The sequence below is a fragment of the Colius striatus genome, chromosome 7, assembly GCF_028858725.1.
Source record: "Colius striatus isolate bColStr4 chromosome 7, bColStr4.1.hap1, whole genome shotgun sequence".
Classification (NCBI taxonomy): domain Eukaryota; kingdom Metazoa; phylum Chordata; class Aves; order Coliiformes; family Coliidae; genus Colius; species Colius striatus.
The window spans coordinates 39487184-39506437 of NC_084765.1; positions in this window are offsets into that span (position 1 = coordinate 39487184).

Here is a 19254-nt window from a genome sequence, read left to right on the forward strand (position 1 = left end):
GCCGTTCACCGATTGTGACCATCTCCTGCTTTCGTGTTTGTGGGGAGAACGCAGGGTTTTGGCCATCGCAAGCAAGCTGGCAGCACAAGCTGCTGACGGCGTTATGCAAGTGTTTGGAGAGATGGAAGGTGAATTTAAGCTTACTCTTCCATGTCTGTTTTCTACTGTGACCATTTCAGTCCACTCTTACTGATCTATCAAAATTCCTGTACTGGGTCATGCAAGCACTGGGCTGGTCCTCAGGATCAGGAGATGTCCATGCTATTTAGGTGAGCAAAGTTGAGACCCACCACACAATCCCTCCCTTCAGACCCAGTTCACTGAACGTCTTTGTCTGGTGACCTTTCCACAATGAAGTCATGTGTATAGTTGGGGATTAAATAGTAAAATGCAGTCTTTTAGCAAGAGGGTTTTATAAAGTTGTTCCCCCTGCTCCTCCCCAGTCACTGGTTTCTCAGAAAGAAAGGGAGTTGTGTTTCATTGAATCACTTATAGACATTTGTCCGTAAACATTTTCAACTCCACTATGCCAAGTGACATTTTGTGGTGCCTCTGTTATTAATACTAATCTTTTGTTAGGTGCAGAGCTGGTGCTTACATTTGTGAGAAAGAAGCACACACTGGAAAATACTGTTTTGCTTCATTGCATCTAATCCCTCTAAACTCTTCTTGTTCCTTGTGTTTGTGGTGCTTGGCTAGTATGTGATCAGCGTTTTACTAGGGTACAGGAAATGAGATAAGGTGAAAAAGTGGATATTTTTCTTCTGGATTGAATCAAATAGTATCATGCAACCTATGAACAGTGGCTCTCAGAGAAAATTTTTCTGGACCAACAAATTCTGCAGCAGTTGCTGTTGCCTATTTTTGACCCTTCTGTGGCCTAGGATGCTTTCTACCAGGGCAAGAACGATTTTAATGGTCAAGATATTTAAGGATGACAACTAACTCTCAAAAATGAGTTCTCCATGCTCTCTGAAAAGCAGACTGCAGCAGAGTTATGGCAGCTGCTGCTTCTCCTGCTTTACAGGGGAAAAGAAGTCATTTTAGTCTTCAAAGATTTAAGGATTTTCTTCTGAATTCCATTTTTCACCAGAGTAAAACAGTACAAATTTTCCTGTCTAAATTACTCCCGGCCCTTTCCTTACACAGGTCAATAGAAAGGGTTTCGTTATCAAAGTATGTGGCTTCCTTTCCACTGCCTCTCTTTTTTCAGCTTATCATTTGCCTACTTTTAAAACCTCAGCACAGTTTTCTAATATCAACTGCTTCGTTTCAATTTAGATATTTTTTGATGGCGTGCTCTTTTTATATTGCTTTAAATTACTTACAAGCCTCCTGTTCTGATGAGTTCTCTGGTACAGCAACGTGCTTGCTATGTATTTAAGAAAGCTCAGTCATGCGATTTTAGGATTTGAAGGTTTTGCTATGCACTTATTTTGCTTCGTGTTCAAGGTCTAATTCCTTTCTATATGCACCCCCTCTCCATGCATAGCTGAAGCAAAGCCAGAGCTTTGATTTTACCGAAGACTGAAACCCGCTTAGTTTGCTGAGAAGGTGTGAGTGAAGTTGCTGCTCTCACACAGTCCTTGCCAAGCACACCCCTGGAGAGAGCAACAAACAGAAAAAAAACCCCCAGTCTTCCAGCATGAGGAACCACGTGCAATGTATCTGCATGCTTGACCCAGTGCAAAAATCCTGACCGAGTGTTTCGGCCTCAATGTGTCTGACTGCCTGGTCTGGGCTGTTTCACTCTAAGAGAGCATTCTGCAAAGAGGAGATGGGTCAACTAATAGTGTAGATTTAACGCGTGCTGCAGCATTTTTTGGCTGCTGTTCAGATAAAGCTTTACTCTCCTTAGTAGTAAAAATAATAGATAAATGCATTTTTCAGTGCTTCTGAAGAAGGGCAACTGTGTGCGAGTCAGGTTGCTATACACTGCCACTGCCACACGGGGATGTGCTGGAAGGCTCTGGTGGCTGTCTAAGCACAGACCTAGAAGGGTGAGGTACCATCAAACTACAGCAGCTACAGCTGCTTTTCCAATGACCGTATTCCGGTGGGAGCTGGCTACTATATGTCTGAAGGCCCCATTCAATTGAGGAGAGGAGGTTATTTTCTTCCCATAAAGCAAAAGGATGGTGGACTGTTTAGAGGTTTACTCTAGCTGTATGCTATTTAGGGGGCAGGTAAGAGAAAATGTGCATTGGGGCCAGCTGTTGTATCTCCACACATCAAGTACTCATTTTCTTGTGGGTGGGGAAGGACTTCAGTACTTTGTAAAAGTTCAAGGTGTTTTTCTATAAGCATTGGATTTAGCTGGTATTGTTTGAGGTTTTTCTCTCCTGTTTTCTTCGTAGTGTCAGCAGACTGGGCATGGGTAGTGAGAAAAAAAAAGCAGATGAGTTTATGAGACTTAAGAGGAGCATGAGGAGTCCATGACTGGCTTAAAACAACAACAATAAATTTTTGTGGGAGCTGGGCTCAAGTCTTGCTGGAGGAAGAAAAAGGAGGTGGAGACCCTGGTAAGGGATCTGTAGCTGACTTAGCGATAGGTGATTGTATGTACCTGTACAGGAGTTCTGAGTTTCTCTGGCTTCTTTAGTTATAAATACACTTGCAATTTTTCTTCTAACTCAAACTGTGACCTCCTGTTTCAATCATGGTTTAGTCTCTATGTCATCTTTTCCTTGTGGTTTTGGTTTTTGGGATTGGTTGATTTATTTCCTAGTGGTCTGTAGAAAGTTAGTCCAGTCTGGGTTTGACTCATCCAGCCCCAGGGCTGACAGAAGTACAGCTGGGTGCTAGCTGCACCATAGCATTGCAGCTTCTGTCCTAGCTGTGCTTTTCTTGTGTGGTGATCTGTGCATGTGTACACTGTTTATGGTCCCAGGCACAGGGCCTAACATGCTGGGAAAGAGAGTAAGTGAGGATGTTTTCAACCTCAAAGAACTTAAAACCAAACCACAACATTCTTATTATAATCTGGTGTTATCCCTATGTAGCAGAACAGAAGATGAGGATGAAATGGGAACTGGCTACCTGGCCTACAGCTATGATGGGAAAGCCGTGCTACTGCTGTTCAGAAAGTCCCTTTCTTCTGGTCATGTCACTTGTGTGGGTTCTTCAGAGACTGGAGTAACTATCTGTGTAAAATGATGGTCTCTAGAAGAGCCAACAGGAGAAATCCTCTTGCCCTGAGGTGCTCAGAAATCACCCTAAGGTGGTAAGAGAAATACTTTACCGTTGCGAAGTTAAAATGAGTCTCTTCAGTGTGACTCCATTATTCTTCATTTAAAAGATAAATATACCATCATTGTCAGACTAGATATTTGCCTTTGTCAGCATTTCATGGCTCACTTCCTGAATCTAGATAGATTGATGATAGCTGTTTAATATTCTTTCCTCTATAACCAGCAATTTGAGAGTTGCCAGCTCCCATGATGGCTGCTGTTTTTCTTAAAGCATCAGCTTGATGTATATTAGCCACACAAAAATCCTAGCTTGCTTTCTCTTTCTTTTAAAGAAATAGTTGTAGAGAAAGCTTGAAAATGGCAATCTGAACATCTAATGCTGGAGGCAAGCGAACGTGACAATATTATTTTCAAGTTAATCTCATGACTTGAGGAAGGGGTGACAGGTTAATTCATGGCTTTAGAACAATGTCAAAGTGAAGGATTTGATTTCTGACCCTTAGCTCTCTGAAGTACACAAGAGCCAAATGCTCTGGCTGTGAATACCTCTGAAGACCACTAGAAGATAACAATTCAGCCGCAATCCCTGGTGACAACCAGGAAAGCTGCTGAGCTGCGAAGGAATGGCATGTGGTAGCCAGCACAAGCTTGTGTGGGTCAAATTTATTCTAGTACTCTCAGCCTTCATGTTCTGACCTTGAAGGTTTGGTGGATGCTTTTAATTGACTCTAAGCTGTGAAGCTGTGAACAGTATATGTTTTTAAGAAGTACTTAATTATATGTTAATGTATCTGTGAGCTAACTGCAGGAAGCTTTGAGCTTTTCAGTTGTGCTATCTGTCTGCCTCCAGCTGTACTTCACACACTAAGGGTGAGTGATGCAATTATTTTTGTCAGGGAGACCATGGAAGCATTCAGGTTACATGGTCAAGGGGAGATAGGTGAGGATGGGGAGTTGTTGAGGCTGCTCTCTTGTGTGGCAATTGCAGTTGTGGAGTATTTTTCATGTAAGCTGTGGCGTAAAGTCACTCCCTGTGATAGTGTGGATCATAGCCTGACAAAGATTGACTTGGGGCTACCCACAATGTCAAAAAAGCTAGAAACTCCTTGGCAGGATTTTTTATTTGCTTATTCTCAAGTTAATACCTGCTGAAAGGAGAGTGTACTACTGTTAGTTGCAGAAGATTGCACCTGCTCATTTTGTTGCCTGTGGATTTCTATTTTCCTGGTAATTCAAGTGTACGAAATTGCACCTCCCATCTTCAGGCCTAAAGACCTTTCTTGCTTCATCTGCTGTCCCTTTGGTGAAGCTCTGCATTAGTTCTCATGATTTTGGCTTGCACACTCTGTGGTTTCATCATCTGTTCAGGACACAGAAGGAATCTCTCAAACTGAAAATGAAATATGTCCCAGATGAAACGTTTTTAAGTCAGTAAGAAGTTCTTCATTCTTATTTGAATGCTTCTCCATGTTAATTCTTTGGTTAAAAGTCCTCATCAAGACAATTGGAATATACTGTAAATATCAATATTTAGGGTATCATGAAACTGAATGTCTGGTGGTGGTTGACTATCTAGACTGGTCACATCAGAAAATCTTGCTACAAAGGCTGCATACACCTATGCATACTGCTCATATAAAAGTATACCTATATACACCAGGAGAACAGGGCTGTTGGTAGCCAGGAATAATGCTGTAAACAAGCTTCTTTGCATTTTTCTTGTTTGACATCTCAATATACCCAGTACTTTCAGAACAACTTAAGGCTATGAAGCTCAGAAGACTGCACATAGTCTAAAAAACATAGAAAACTGTGGATACTCTGCAAGTAAAGCCAGCTTGCTTCAAGCACCTAAATCAGATGTTTACATGCAGGGTGGCCAAAGAATGTTGATGTTTGTGAGGAGTCTCTTCTGGATAAGAATAATATTGCACCATGGTCATGTGAGGTTGTTCTGCTCCATCCCTCCAGCAGTTTGTGTAGAGCAAATACACATCTACCTCTTGTGTTTCTAATACACTGTTACTCCACAAAACGTATAGGGGAGTAGATGCCTGCAATGAGTGAGTCGCTTATTTCTTCAGTAACAGCTTGGTGGGTTTTTGTTTTGTTCTTTGTGGTGTTTTGTAATGTTTTGCTTTTTGTTGTTGGATTTTCTTTCCTCCTCTCAGCTATGCAAGGTCTAGTTTCTGTGGATGAAGCAGAACCAAAGAAGAGAAAACTGCTTCCTTGCCTGAAATTTCTAATCTCATCTTTTCTTGCCAGTTTTGTGCACTAAGGAGTTCTGGTCCTCCTCAGTGACTTTTGCTTCCAGTTTTCTTTCCTCTTCCTGTTGACACAGACAGTTCAACAAACAATCGTGCTTGTACTTATGCTGGAGTGTATTCTTGTTTTTCCCCACTCTTTCAAGTCTATGTTTCGTAGAATGATAGAATGGTAGGGGTTGGAAGGGAGATCATCTAAAGATCATCTAGTCCAACCCCTTGCTAAAGCAGATTCCCCTTCAATCAGATCACACAGGAACATGTCTAGGTGGGTTTTGAAAACCTTCAGAGAAGGAGACTCCACACCCTCCCTGGGCAGCCTGTGCCAGGGCTCCCTCATCCTTACAGTAAAGAAATTTTTCCTTAAGTGGAACTTTTTGTATTTCAGCTTTTGTCCACTACCCCTGGTTCTGTCACACTACAGAAAAACGTGTTACCCCATCCTCTTGACATACACCTTTCAAATACTTGTATTAATGAGATCCCCTCTCAGTCTCCTCCAGGCTGGACAGCCACAGATCTTAAAGCCTTTCTTCATAAGAAAGATGATCCAGTCCCTTGATCATCTTGGTGTTTTCTATGCCTTTTTTACTTTAGCTCTTACTCTGACTGTCCTCAGGCTTGGTTGGCTTCATTCTCTGCCTGCCATCCTTTCAGTGTCCCTCAACCATTTTGGAGATCAAGATGTGTGGTGAAGGCTGTGTCACAGCCTCTGTGGTTTCAGTGACTCTGCTGGGTTTGTTCAAGTTTTGCTGTTGTTTTTCGTTGTGTTGCTAATGAAACAGTCTAGCTGCTCTGGCAACTTTCATCTGACCTTGAGCTTGCAAGTACTTAGGAATTTGCATTCTAAATAAATAAAAAGGAAATTATTATTGTTAAGATTATAATATTATTTTTATGGTTATTGCCTGCAAGTTTTGTAACCTCAATGGTATCTCAGGAGATAAAACAAAGTCTCAGTACGTCAGTGTCTGCATATAAACAACACCAAATCTTGTTTTCTCTGATACAATTGCTTCTTTTCATGTATTCCTATAACTGAACAAGCATTAGAAAAATAATTATTATTGACAAACTAGAGAAGACACACATTTAATTCTATCTTATAGGTTACCAAGTTGTTTCACCAGATAACATCAGCATGTACAAACCATATTTACAATGTAATAGATGTTGTTGATTTGAGGATGTTTCTCTGTTTCAGAAATTGATTGCTAAAACACAGTGTGTTGCAAAATACTACTTGTGTATGTTGTGTTATGTTACTGTGCATCAGACTAGAGGAGACTCCTTGCATTTTAAAGCACCTTCAGGTTTTGGTGCAGTATCTGTGATGCTAACCTTTTGTTACTTTGTGCACGTTGTGAGATGCTCCTGGAAATTCTCTCTTCCTCCCCTCACCTCTGTGCAGACTTAGGGATGAAACCAGCAGGGGAAAAAAAAACAACAGAAAAAAGAACTTGGCTGCTTTTTGGCTGTGCATTTACTGAGGAAGGGTGAAGGAAGGAGTGGAGAACAGTTTTCTCAGGAGCTGGAGCAGGGCCCTTTGTGGCAGCCTGACTAGACAGTGAAGCGTAAGCCTGTTGTGTCTTCTGTAATAAAAAGGGAAGGCAACACACTGAAGAGCAGAAACTTCTGGTAAAACTTAGCTGAGCGGCTTCATGCCAAAAAGATGGTCTAGATAGATAACTGTGAAGCTGGAGTCTATGGAAACTGGCTGAAATTCAGCTTGAACCTCTTGATAAATTGGTTCTCCCAGTTTATGGTTTGGGTAGAGTTCATGTAGATGATATCCAGACTAATATACAAGTTTTATATGTGTGCAGATGCCCACCTTTCCTCTGGAAACACTGTAAGCTTTACATAAGGATGAAGGGACAAAATCAATGCTGTGTTTCTGTTGAGGAAATGACAAAACTATTAGTGCTCAAACTGAGCAGTACAGACAACTGAAGTATAAAATTCTTGCAAACTCTAAGAATGTGTCTCTTTAGAGACCTTTGATGCAATCCCCCACTGCTCCCTCATGAGATATCACCACATTTGTCAGAGGACTTAGCTTCTCCCTGCCTCACATAAACGACTGTCAAGTTACTACTGATTAATCACAGGATCTTAAGGGTTGGAAGGGACCTTGAAAGATCATCCAGTCCAACACCCCTGCCAGAGCAGGGCCACCTAGAGTAGGTCACACAGGAACTTGTCCAGGTGGGTCTTGAATGTCCCCAGAGAGGGAGACTCAACAACCCATCTGGGCAGCCCCTTCCAGTGCTCCATCACCTTCCAGTGAAGAAACTTTTCCTTCTATTTCTTTGGAAACTCTTGTGTTCTAGTTTATACCCGTTGCCCCTTGTCCTATCATTGGCCATCATTGAGAAGAGTCTGGCTCCATCCTGACACCCACTCTTTACATATTTGTAAACATTAATAACTCCTTTATAAATGCTAACTTTTAAAATATCCACTGTGCAAGGGTGAGTATTTTAAGCCTCTCACATTTACAAGAATCCTGTAATTGCTGTATGTACTGGAGCTTGTAATTTTTCATATCCTAAGGTAACTTTTAAGTTTTTATCAGAGCTTAAAAAATGATCACATTGATGTCTTAATTGCTAACAAAGAATATACAGATAATAGTGTATCCTTCACAAGAAGCATGTTGTGCTGACAGAGATGATAGAGCTGAAACTTCTTCCCTTCAGAATACAACAATTATTATATCCTTATGTCACTAAACTGGTTTCTTATATTCTCATATGAAATCTCTATGATTTAGAGTTTTCTCATCCATTTTAAAAGCTTCTAGCTTACACATCTATTCCCTGGCCACTAGAAGTATCATTTTGTTGTGGTTAGCTGTCACTAAGAAACATAATCAACAACCATGGAGACAACGTGCATGATATATGCAAGTTTACATGACTTCATCTATGGACCATTTTCCTCCTAAGCAGGGTTTTGAAGTGGTAGCTAGGTTTCCTGGTAATGTCCTATTGATGCTTTCCCAGAAAACTGTTTCAATACGGAGTGGTTTACCAATAAACATTTTTAATGAACAATTCCTGGCTTACCTTTCACTGGATGATTTGAAGATGTTCCCATCCATTGCCAAAAATTTCTTGGCTAGAGCTTAGCCGGATCAGTAGCTGATGCTGCAGAACAGGCTGGAAGCTGCCAGTGGGGATTAAAAAATGGTGTGAAAATAAGGAATGGAATAGGCACTCTGGTAATGACTGTTGATCAATCCAGTGGATCTACTTTCAGGTGTTTTGGCTTGAATCTGCTATGTACCTTGACCCACTGCACTCTCAACTGGAATGAAACTAATTGGTTCAGAGGACATTATAAATGTAAAGTTAGTATGCTCCTTTCTCAGGTCTGTTGCTGCTGAACTCCATTTGTCACACTGAGAAATCTGTAGTTAAATAGATAGGGTTTTTTCACTGCATTTTCCCATCAAGAAGAGTGTGGCCAGCAGGTTAAGGGAGGTTCTTCTCCCTCTCTACTCTGCCCTGGTGAGGCCTCATCTGGAGTCCTGTGTCCAATTCTGGGCTCTTCAGCTCAAGAGGGACAGGGAAGTGCTCAAAAGAGTCCAGTGCAGGGCCACCAAGATGATCAGGGGTATAGAACATCTTTCATACGACAAAAGACTGCGGGAACTGGGGCTGCTTAGTCTGGAGAAGAGGAGACTGAGGGGAGATCTTGTTAACATTTATAAATATCTAAAGGGTGGGTATCAGGGTGTTGGGACATCACTATTTTCTATAGTAGATAGTAACAGGACAAGGGGTAATGGGATGAAGCTGGAACACAAAAAGTTCCACTTAAACATAAGAAAAAACTATTTCACTGTTGAGGTGAGGGAGCCCTGGCACAGGCTGCCCAGAGGGGTTGTGGAGTCTCCTTCCTTGGAGGTCTTCAAGACCCACCTGGACATGTTCCTATGTGACTTGATCTAGATGAACCTGCTTCTGCAGGGGGGTTGGACTAGATGATCTCTAAAGGTCCCTTCCAACCCCTACCATTCCATGATTCTATGATCTCTTTGAGAGGAAGCAGTGGTGACAGCTCGAGATTTGTGAACTATTTCCACGTTTGGTCCAACTATATAATTTGCATCATCTACAAATACATCTTTATGAGTATTTGAAGAGCTTGGGCTGGACTGAGTCTGTGTGGAGCCTCTCATAGTGTTTTTCTGGTGTTTATGCTCACTGAAGCTAAGGCAAAATCACGTGAAAGCAAGGAATAACTTTAGGTGAGTTCTTCTGTTTTCCTGTGAAAACTTTGAGAAATCAAATACAATCCTCTGATCAACATCAATGTGGAAGCAGTGTCTCCTAGGGAAGAGCTGACTGTGCACATCTGTGCTCCTGTGGAATTTAGGGACACTGACCTGAATTCTGCTAATGCGTGAAGTTTAAATGAGTATTTATCAATATTCAGCTGTCCCAGAACTGGTAATTTTCTAGGTAGTGGAAACTGCTAGGGTTTTTTTTTTTTAATTCCCTACTGTGCTTATTTAGATTCTGTGGGAGACTGGTATATTTGCCTATGTTTTATGTAAATTAAGTGTCTGGCCTTTTTTTTACTTACCCCTCGCCTTTTCTCTTGAAGTGATCGTTGAGAGTGCGCTCTCTGATTTAACAGTTTAACAGTTCCTAGTTTTGAAGACCCCTCTAATTCAAGGTGAGTGACACTGTCCTTCTAGCATGAACTGTGAATTCTTCAGTTCTTTTCTGGGATATATTTAAAGCTATCTCCTCTTGAAGGACTTGAACTTTTTTTGAGTTTAATCTCCTGCCTGTGTAATAAGTTGATGCTCTTGGCAAGATATCTTGCACAATATCTAACCTTCAAGACAGGACAAACAACTGGCAATATTAGACTCAAGACTTTTAAAAGTTCTGCTTGAAAATGCTTTTTTCCCCATATACCTTCTTATTTAAATATTTCTTTCAATTTTACTAAAGCAATAAACAAAATTATGTGAATTTAAACAGACTTTAAAAGTGTTCACATTACTAGATGTCCTTAATGGGATATCTGCTGTCCAAGAATTTGTATATGTTAGACACTTCAGTCCAGTTTCATAACTGTAAGTGTTTGATACTTGAGATACTTGTGGATATCCTACCTGCTTTCCATCTACTGCCCTGAACTAGATCCTGCTATGTCTGCTAGCCTCAAGGAAATGTCTTGGGTACTCTAAGGTTCCACTGCTAACCAAGATAGCTAATGTTTAGGTATCTGAGTTGAGCACTTCAGTTATTGTCCTTATTTGAGGTGTTTTGTTTTGTTTTTTAAAGATAATCTAGCTTTAATTTCCTTCCTGTCTGATCAGCAAAACAGCACTATGGATAGGACCTCACTTGCAACAAAAAGTTGTTCTTGCGAGCAACTGTCATCCATTGGAGCCAAGCGCCCGTTTCTGTGCAAATCAGCTTATTGCTGTGAAGTTGTGCCAGCTCTGACCAAACCACAAAAGGATGATTAAATACTATAGCAATTTGCAGTGAATTCCTGAATCCCTCTTTCCCGTGCTCCTAGATTCTAAAGGTTAAAAGTCAGCCACAGGTTGGATCCAGTAGCTCTAAACTGCTTTGACAGTTCTCTTGGAGCAGATGCAGAGCAGTGAGGCTCAGAGGAGAGAAAGTATTATTGCAAACTTGCATGAACAACACTATTCTTGCTTTTGACTTCCAGCACAGTTTAGAACACTTCTTTCCCCCTTGCTTTTTGTTAAAGTTCTGTATTTGTGAATGGGACACATTTTTCTGACTGAACAAGAAAATAGAAATATGCTTGTGCCTACACCCAAATCTGGGGCCAAGCAGACTGTGACTCTTGGCTGATTGAAATATAAATCCCAGTGTCTGGAAAATCCAGATTCAAATATAGCTCTAAAGAGCCATCGGTGCAGGATTCATAGCACCAGAGTGCTGTGGGGAGAAGGAGAAAAAATATCATTGTTGATTCCATAGTTACTAAAAACTGATGGAAAATGCTGTAGAAAGAATTTTATAAAACCTCAGACAATGCTCTTACAAAGATATTTCCTGGATCTATAGTGAAATAAAATAGCTTCAAATTTGCTCTGTTAGCCTTTTTGTGCTGGCAGGAGAGCAAAGACAGCAAAGTCAATCCATATTCTTAGTGTTTGTAAAGGAAAAGCAGGGGTACAAAAAAAAAGATGTGGTGACCACTCACTGTCTTGCTATCTCGCCTGCACTTCAATTGGATTGTAATCAGACCACGGTTGCCTCTTACTGTCTTTGTTACCCTCTCTTCACATGCTTACCTCTTGTTAGTGTTATATGCTGTAAATACATCTCATGCATTTCAGTTATGTGGATATGTAGTGCTTTGCTTGGTCAGTATATTTAGCAAATGGTGTAGTCAAATGATTATGTTAGACTGAATGGTTGACGTCTAGTACACGAGTAATTATGACACTAAACTTACTATGTATGAGCTGGAGCCATAGCTGATTTCAGTGACAGATGGAAAACTCCACTGAACCTTTTATTGGCCATATGCCATTTCTGAGTGTTGGCCAACAACAAGATTTGTTGCTAATATATAATGATTTAAACAGTAAAAAGAGCAGCTGCACTTTGATTTTTGGTGCCTTTACTACAGGTTTTCCTGGAGCTTTTGAATATCTGCTGCCGCTTTGTAATGCAAAGCTGTCACTTCTAGTCTGTGAGAAGAGACTTTATCTTCCCAGCGTTATTTGTGGTAGAATTTTATATTTTGATACTTATAACTAAAGCTCTCCTCTGCCTTTTATTGCATTATTAAGTTGACAGCATAAAGATCTCCCTGCAACATGGGGCTGGCAATGGCTTGTAAGAAGCTGGCTCTGTTGTGTAGTACTGCAACAGAGCTTTTTTTAGGCTGTCAGTAAGTCTTATGTTTTATAGCTTGCCTGAGGACTGAGACCAGCATTCCTCCAGCTGTTCAGAGAAGACAACTTTCAAAGCATAGTTCACTGAGAGGAACCGCATGTGTTGTTCATCATATTACCAGGACAGCGTTTGCAAATGTGGGTATGTGAATATAAACTGCAATCATTATCTATGCAGAACATGTCAAAGTGTTTCTACTACTGCTGGCTGCACAGAAAACTTGCTGCCATGTGATGCTTTGACCTTCATTCCTCCTAAAGAGTGTTCCACTGTGTTGTCCTTTGTCAAGTCTGCTCACTCTGATATTCATCCAGAGAAAAACCAGATTGGAATCTGGAAAGTAGAATTGTTCTGGCCTTGTGCCCAGCAGCAAAGAGCACATTAAAGGAGGAACATTACAAGGAAGCACATTCCAATAGATCTTCTAATATGTACATTTTTTGTGAAAAAGGACACTTACTTTTCTAAAATTTGTATTATGCAAGCTTGAATACAACTCAAACTGCCAAAATGTTTGGCTGTCCTGGGCAGCATCAATCTGCACTGGAGCGTCTCTCTTATGAGGAAAAGCTGTGTGACTTGCGGCTATTTAGCCCAGAGAGAAGAAGATTGAGGGAGGATCTTATCAACACTAATAAGCACATAAAGGGCATGTATTGAGAGGTTGGAGTGAGTCTTTTTTGTCGACAAAAGCTGGAACACAAAAAGCTCCACTTAAGGAAAAATTTCTTTAAGGATGAGGAAACTCTGGCACAGGCTGCCCAGGAAGGTTGGGGAGTCTCCTTCTTTGGAGGATGCTCTTTTCCAAAGCTGCCTGGATGTGTTCCTGTGAAACCTGATCTAGGTGGACCTGATTTAGCGGGGGATTGGACTGGATGATCTCTAGAAGTTCGTTCCAATCCCTAGCATTCTGTGACTTTGTGATTGAGGATTACTCTAGAGGTTTCTAAGATGTGTTTGCTCCTCTTGATCAGATAACAATCATTGTGTTGCTTCTGTGCCAAGAAAGGCATGAAGTGGTCATTGCATAAAGTGCTTTTTGCTGCAGAAGGCAAGCAGTTAGGGAAGAGCAGTTAACACCTATATGCTTCTTGCCCCACCTTGGAAATGGGTAAGAAATGAGATTAATGTTACTCTCCCCTTTCTGTGACAGCTTGTCTGGAGAGTTAAAAAGAATCAACTGCATGCCTACAACCATGATTTGGTTCCCAAGGGCCTCATAAGACGTGCTGTGTGTTGGACTGGCTTGTATAGAGTCTAGCCTTGGTGCATGAGGGCCATGTTTTGTGTCAACTAGCTGTGGTTGAGCTCTGCTCTGCATGACTGGACTGCCTCTGGGTCTCAAGCCTGGTTGTAATGTTAAGTTATGGGTCTGTCTGTAATATTAAAACACTCTTGCATTGTATCAAAACCTACCTTTCTCATCTGCCTAGGTGCCTTGCCATCTGTTATTACAGCAGTTGTTCCCAGTTGGGTAAGCAAAGTGATTTATCTATGCAAAGTCTAAAACATTAATTTCTTTCTTTACCTAATAGTAAAAAGTAACCAAAAGAAGGTCCTCTGTGCATTTACTGTGTCTTTGGCCACTCTTTGTGGTGCTTGCATGCCACCAAGAGCGACTCCAACTCTTGCAGGCTGAATTGGTTGCTGACTGTAGCACGCTCTGAAAGTGTCACTGTGTTGGTCCTGCTCATCTTTTCCTTTAACAGACCAATGTTTTGTTACATTTGTTTGTTTATTTATCTTGTATTTCTTCCTCTCACTTTGGAAATGCAGCCATATAACTGCTGGTTGCAGGCAGGCTGTTTCTTCACAGCTAATAACCTGTCTGTTGTAGTTTGAATGTTTGTTGGGATGCTCTTTATCTAGGTTATAGTTTTTCTTTCCTGTCAGCTTCCTCCTACACTCGTCTTTGATCTTACCTACAGCAAGCTATCTGTCTCAAACAGTCAGGCAGAGCTATGCAAAATACTCGTAAAGCGATACAGGTATTTCCTACTTTGTCATGTCTCGCAGAGCATTGGGCCCATGTGAAACCCACATCAGTCATAGGGATAGAAAACTGTAATTTTTTATTCGTGTTGGAATTGAGAAGTAAAAGATAGATTTAATTCTGAGAGATGTTTATAGCTGGCTGTGTTATCAATCTGAAATAGTACCTACTGGGGAATAATTTTCCCAGTGATGTGGATGCCCTTAGTTTATCATCTGTGAGCTACATGCTCTTTCAGATTGTCCTCTGCATGTTTTTGTCTTGTATAGCTAGTGCATGACACCTTGTGAATGTGCAACGCAAGCCAGCCACCTTCTTCTATTTCTGACTGTGTTGATACACAGTTTTGAAGCCACTTTCCTCTGGCATCTTGTGATATATCAATCCGAGTGTAATTCATATGTAGAATAGCTGCCCTGCTCTTTGCTGGTTTGGTTTTGTGGTAGTTTTTGTTGTTGTTGTTTTTATTTTTATGGTTTTTTGGTTGACCTTTTTTTCCAGAGTTGAAAGAGTCTCTCATCCAGGTGTTTATGGTTAGGTGCAAAGTGTCTATCACAGAGCACTTGTGCTTTCCTTATATTGTACAATTCCCTGACGCCCATTAATGTCACTGACTACATCATTGCAGTAGTATTTGCTGGCATCAAAGTATGATGGTCTAAAATCTGGTTAAATGAGGTATTATCCTTTGCTATAAGGAAATACACAGCAGCTTACACTTGGAGATTTTAAAGGCTACTGCTATTTTTCAGATAATTTATGTCCACATATATTGTCCAAAACTAAGGGGGGAAAAAGGTTGTTTTAAAAGCTGTTGGGAAGATTAGTGAAGGTTATTCCCCTTTCTCCCCAAATTGTTGTCTTGTACTTCCCTTTGATGTTTATAAGGGGGTGTGTTTACAATCACATAGGAAAGAATCAGATAACAGAAAGCTATTGTGGAAGCAATAAGGTTCTACAGTTTCTTTTTTTTCCTCAATAAATTTGTTCTTGCTTCATATAAAAAATGGAAATGATTCCTCTGTCTGACAAGTGTACTGTGGGTAGTGTGTAGCCATGGTTAGCAATGTCTCCTTGTGATGTTATTGTATAGCGAGACCAGTGATTTACAAGCTCAAGATAAGGGTCTTTGGCACCAGCATTGCAATGTATGAAGCAATTAAAAATGTGATGATTCTTGAGATGACACGTGCAAAAATGAAAGCACTTCTCTGGAAAGTAGGACTTGCTGGTGTCAGCTGGTGGTTAGTATTTGTTGTCTTAAAGGCCCAAGGTTATTGCAGTCTTGTCTTTTTCAACGCAGCAAGCTCTCAGTGTGATGGGCACGACTCATGCTTGGCTGAGTGCTGTGGCTGCAATTTCTGTTCAGCTGGTACTCATGCGGAATGAGTGCATTAAGATCTTGAGCCAGATCTTGTTGAGCAGTCATGCCAAGCATGTCTTTTAAATCCAGTGGTGGGAGCAGAGACTTATGCCAAATAAAGCAACAGTGTATGGTGAATGTTTCTGTAACTGCAATTAGTGTACTTTGACTTTCGTAAGACTTTCTTCTGTATTGAAGATTTGTGATGATTCGGAGAGGAGAGAAATAATTTGAACTATTCCTTGTGACTCTTCTACATCCACTGTGATTTCTAGGGTTTGTGCTACTAGCAGCCTTCCTTTGGCAGATGAACAGTGGGACCTGGGTCTCTGAATTGATGCTGTGTAGTAGCCATTCGGTATTTCCTTCAGGCACACGTGTATTATATTGTTTATTCCCGAGCACATCTGTTTTCTTCTCGCCTTTCAAAAGCTCACCCTACTGTTTCCTTGTGTATTTTGTTATACAACCACTACAGAGATATGTGCTCAGTGATCTGTACGTGTGTGCAGGTGGATAACTCACAGCTATCTGGAGACAGCAACCATACAAAGTACAGAGAGCAGTGTGACAAACGTGCACCATTGCTGGATGGGACCCAGAAGCACAGTTAGTTGGCTTTGCTAATGCCTGTCGGGATGAGCTTAGCAATTTCCTCCCATATCTGTGGCCTTTAAAACAAGGACAATGTCAATATTCTGTGTAGGGATAAAAAATTATAATGTTTAAAGGTAAGTGTTACTTGAGAAGTCATCTTCTTGATTATGCTGTACATGATAAACAAAACAGGAGCAAACGATCAAGTGTTTTCTAATAGCTTTGACAGGAGATGGCATCTGTTGAAGTCCAGGTGGATTTATTAGTGGAGTAACCCCATCTCCCTAGAGCTTGCTGCTGTCACATGCTCCCTCATTCTGCATTCCCTACTGGAGTGCTTACAAGTGCAGTGTGCAAACGACATTTAATTATTGTTAACAGTTTTAAGGAAAAAAATGAAGTTCTTAGTTCCAGACCAGTGTAATGGAATATGCTATATAATTAAAAAATTTCACGAGAGAAAATGTTACAAACCAACTCCTGGCGACCTTTAGTTGCTAATCTCAGAGCTGCTAATAGAGATCCAGATGCTTGGGAGCTGTATCCAACTGCAGAGAAATCTCAGGTGCAAGCAGAATGGTTATTAATCAGCAGCTGTGCTTATGAACATTTGTAATTATTTCTCTTTTTTTTTTCCTTTATTTTTTTGGCCTCTGTAGTAATAAAATCAGGCTTTTAAACCACATTGGATTAATAGAGGCAGCAAAGCTTTATTTGTTGCTATTTGGATAACGATTTCTAAACTGACAAGCGTGGGAATACTGCTCTCCTCTGTTGCCTGGAATCTTACACTACATGCATGTATCAAGCTCTGACATTATGAGAATGACTACCTTTAACTGCAATGATGTGTGCATCATTTGTGCATTTGCACAAATTTACAGCAGAAAGAATAATGCTTTGGTGTGACATCAAGTTCTGAAAGGCTATAACCTATTCTGTTAACAAAATACTAAGTTTCCAGGTCATTGTGGATCTAGCAATTTATCTATGCATGTAAATGATACCTACCACCACAACAATCTTTGAAACAGAAACAATCACAGCCAAGTACTCAAATATTTCTCAGCTAACTGGGCTGTTTGAATAGACAGTAATGCTGTGCATGGAACACAGATGATGTTTCTCTGAGGTTTCTTTTTGCTTCAGGTATATCTCTCCCATTGTATACCCAAATATCCAGTGAGGACGTTTGGAGAATATTAAAGCTCTGAAAAAGCAAATGTTCCATCACAACTAATGTTCTTCGCTGGAGACAATGCCCCATGATATCAAAATGAGTGGCAGAAATGAAAGCAAAACAGCAATTTGACCAAGAGTATCGTGCATCAATGTCAAATAAATTCCAACTTGTGCCTGCTTCAGATTTTTCTTTATATTTTTGATTTCTACAAATTTTTTGATCCCTTTCCTCTGTTGACCTTGAAAGCACCTGTTATTTATTAATGTAATATAATTACATACCTATTTGCAGGGTTTAAGATGAAAATTGAAACCTTGCAATAATTTGGCTAAACACCACTAGAACATTCGACCAGCTGTCAAATTTTAAGAGAAACCGTACGAAGCGAAAAACAAGCTGTAGCTGTTTAACTGATATCTAAATACAGCCAGTGTAGCTACCTGGGTAGGTGGCATTTTGGCTGGCTTAATTTGCTGGCTACAGATATGAATTATAAGCAAAATGCAGTTTTGTGACAGCTTACACACTGTGGGCTGTGGACTCTTCTCAGTCCACATGTGCGGCTTGTATTATAGCCAAATTAGATGCATTTATAATTCATTCTCTCTCTCTCCCTCCCCCTCTCTCACACACTCTCACTCTGTATTCTGTACAATCTGTGTTTGTAACCTAGGTTGATCAAGGCTTTGTTAATGACATGTTCAGTAGAGCATCGCTTGCTATCACCTTATGGACTCCTTACACATGTGAGTGGCTAAGAGCTAATTAAAAACCCTTGACAGAAATAACAGCATCAATACTGTTACCTAAAATATGATTGTAATTTGTTTAAATGGTGGGCTTTATCTTTGGAAAAATCTCTAGCACTCTGCTTTTGATGTGGATGACTAAGCTTTGCCAATTCCCAGTTGGCCAGTGCAGCAGATACGTGCCAAAACTTGCCTAATAACCTTTCTGGGTCCTAAAGGTAATTCATTTTTAAGGCAGAAGCAGTCAGTAGTATTGGTAAGTATTTGGGTTTTGTTTAATTTGCATTTCTTTTCCTTTGTAAGGTAAATTGCAATAGTTGAATGACTGCTGATATCTTTATCATAAACATTATCCTCCCAGATCTTGCTTTGTAAGTGTATGCAGCCTTGGCTAGTTCCATTTTACAGAATTACCTTGTTTAATTTCTGTTGCCTGCAGAATGTGCATTTTAGCTAAATATAAGTAGACATATGGGCAAATTTTCTTCTTTTACATGGTTGAACAAAAGGCCAAAGTGATACCAGTGCACTTAGTGATTGTGTACAATACACAGTGATTGTGTATGTTTGCAGAAACAGACTCACCCTGTTACAAGGTCTTACTTGAGTTTGAAACCCTCTCAACTGCTGTGTGGTCAGGGAGACTTGAGTATCCAGGCAGGGGAAAGTAGCTTTAAAGCTTTTGTCTTGTGTGTGGTGATTTTGTTTGTAGTTGTTGTTTGTTGTTGTTATTTTTGGAGTTTTTAAATGGAAAACCCATGCATGCTTGGTATTGAGTTTAGGAACTGGCAATGTAAATGCTGGTCTGTTTTACATGTTTAAAATTGTCCCCCTGAAATGCTACATGCTGAGTACTATAAACACCCTGTTTTGTTTCAAAATACCAACTGAATCTGCAATGTTTCATAAACTTCTTTGTCTTTTTCTCAAGTAATCTCTAATGCTGTATCAAATATTTTAACGTTTGGAAATGAATTCTGAACTGGACAGAAAGTCTTGCAGG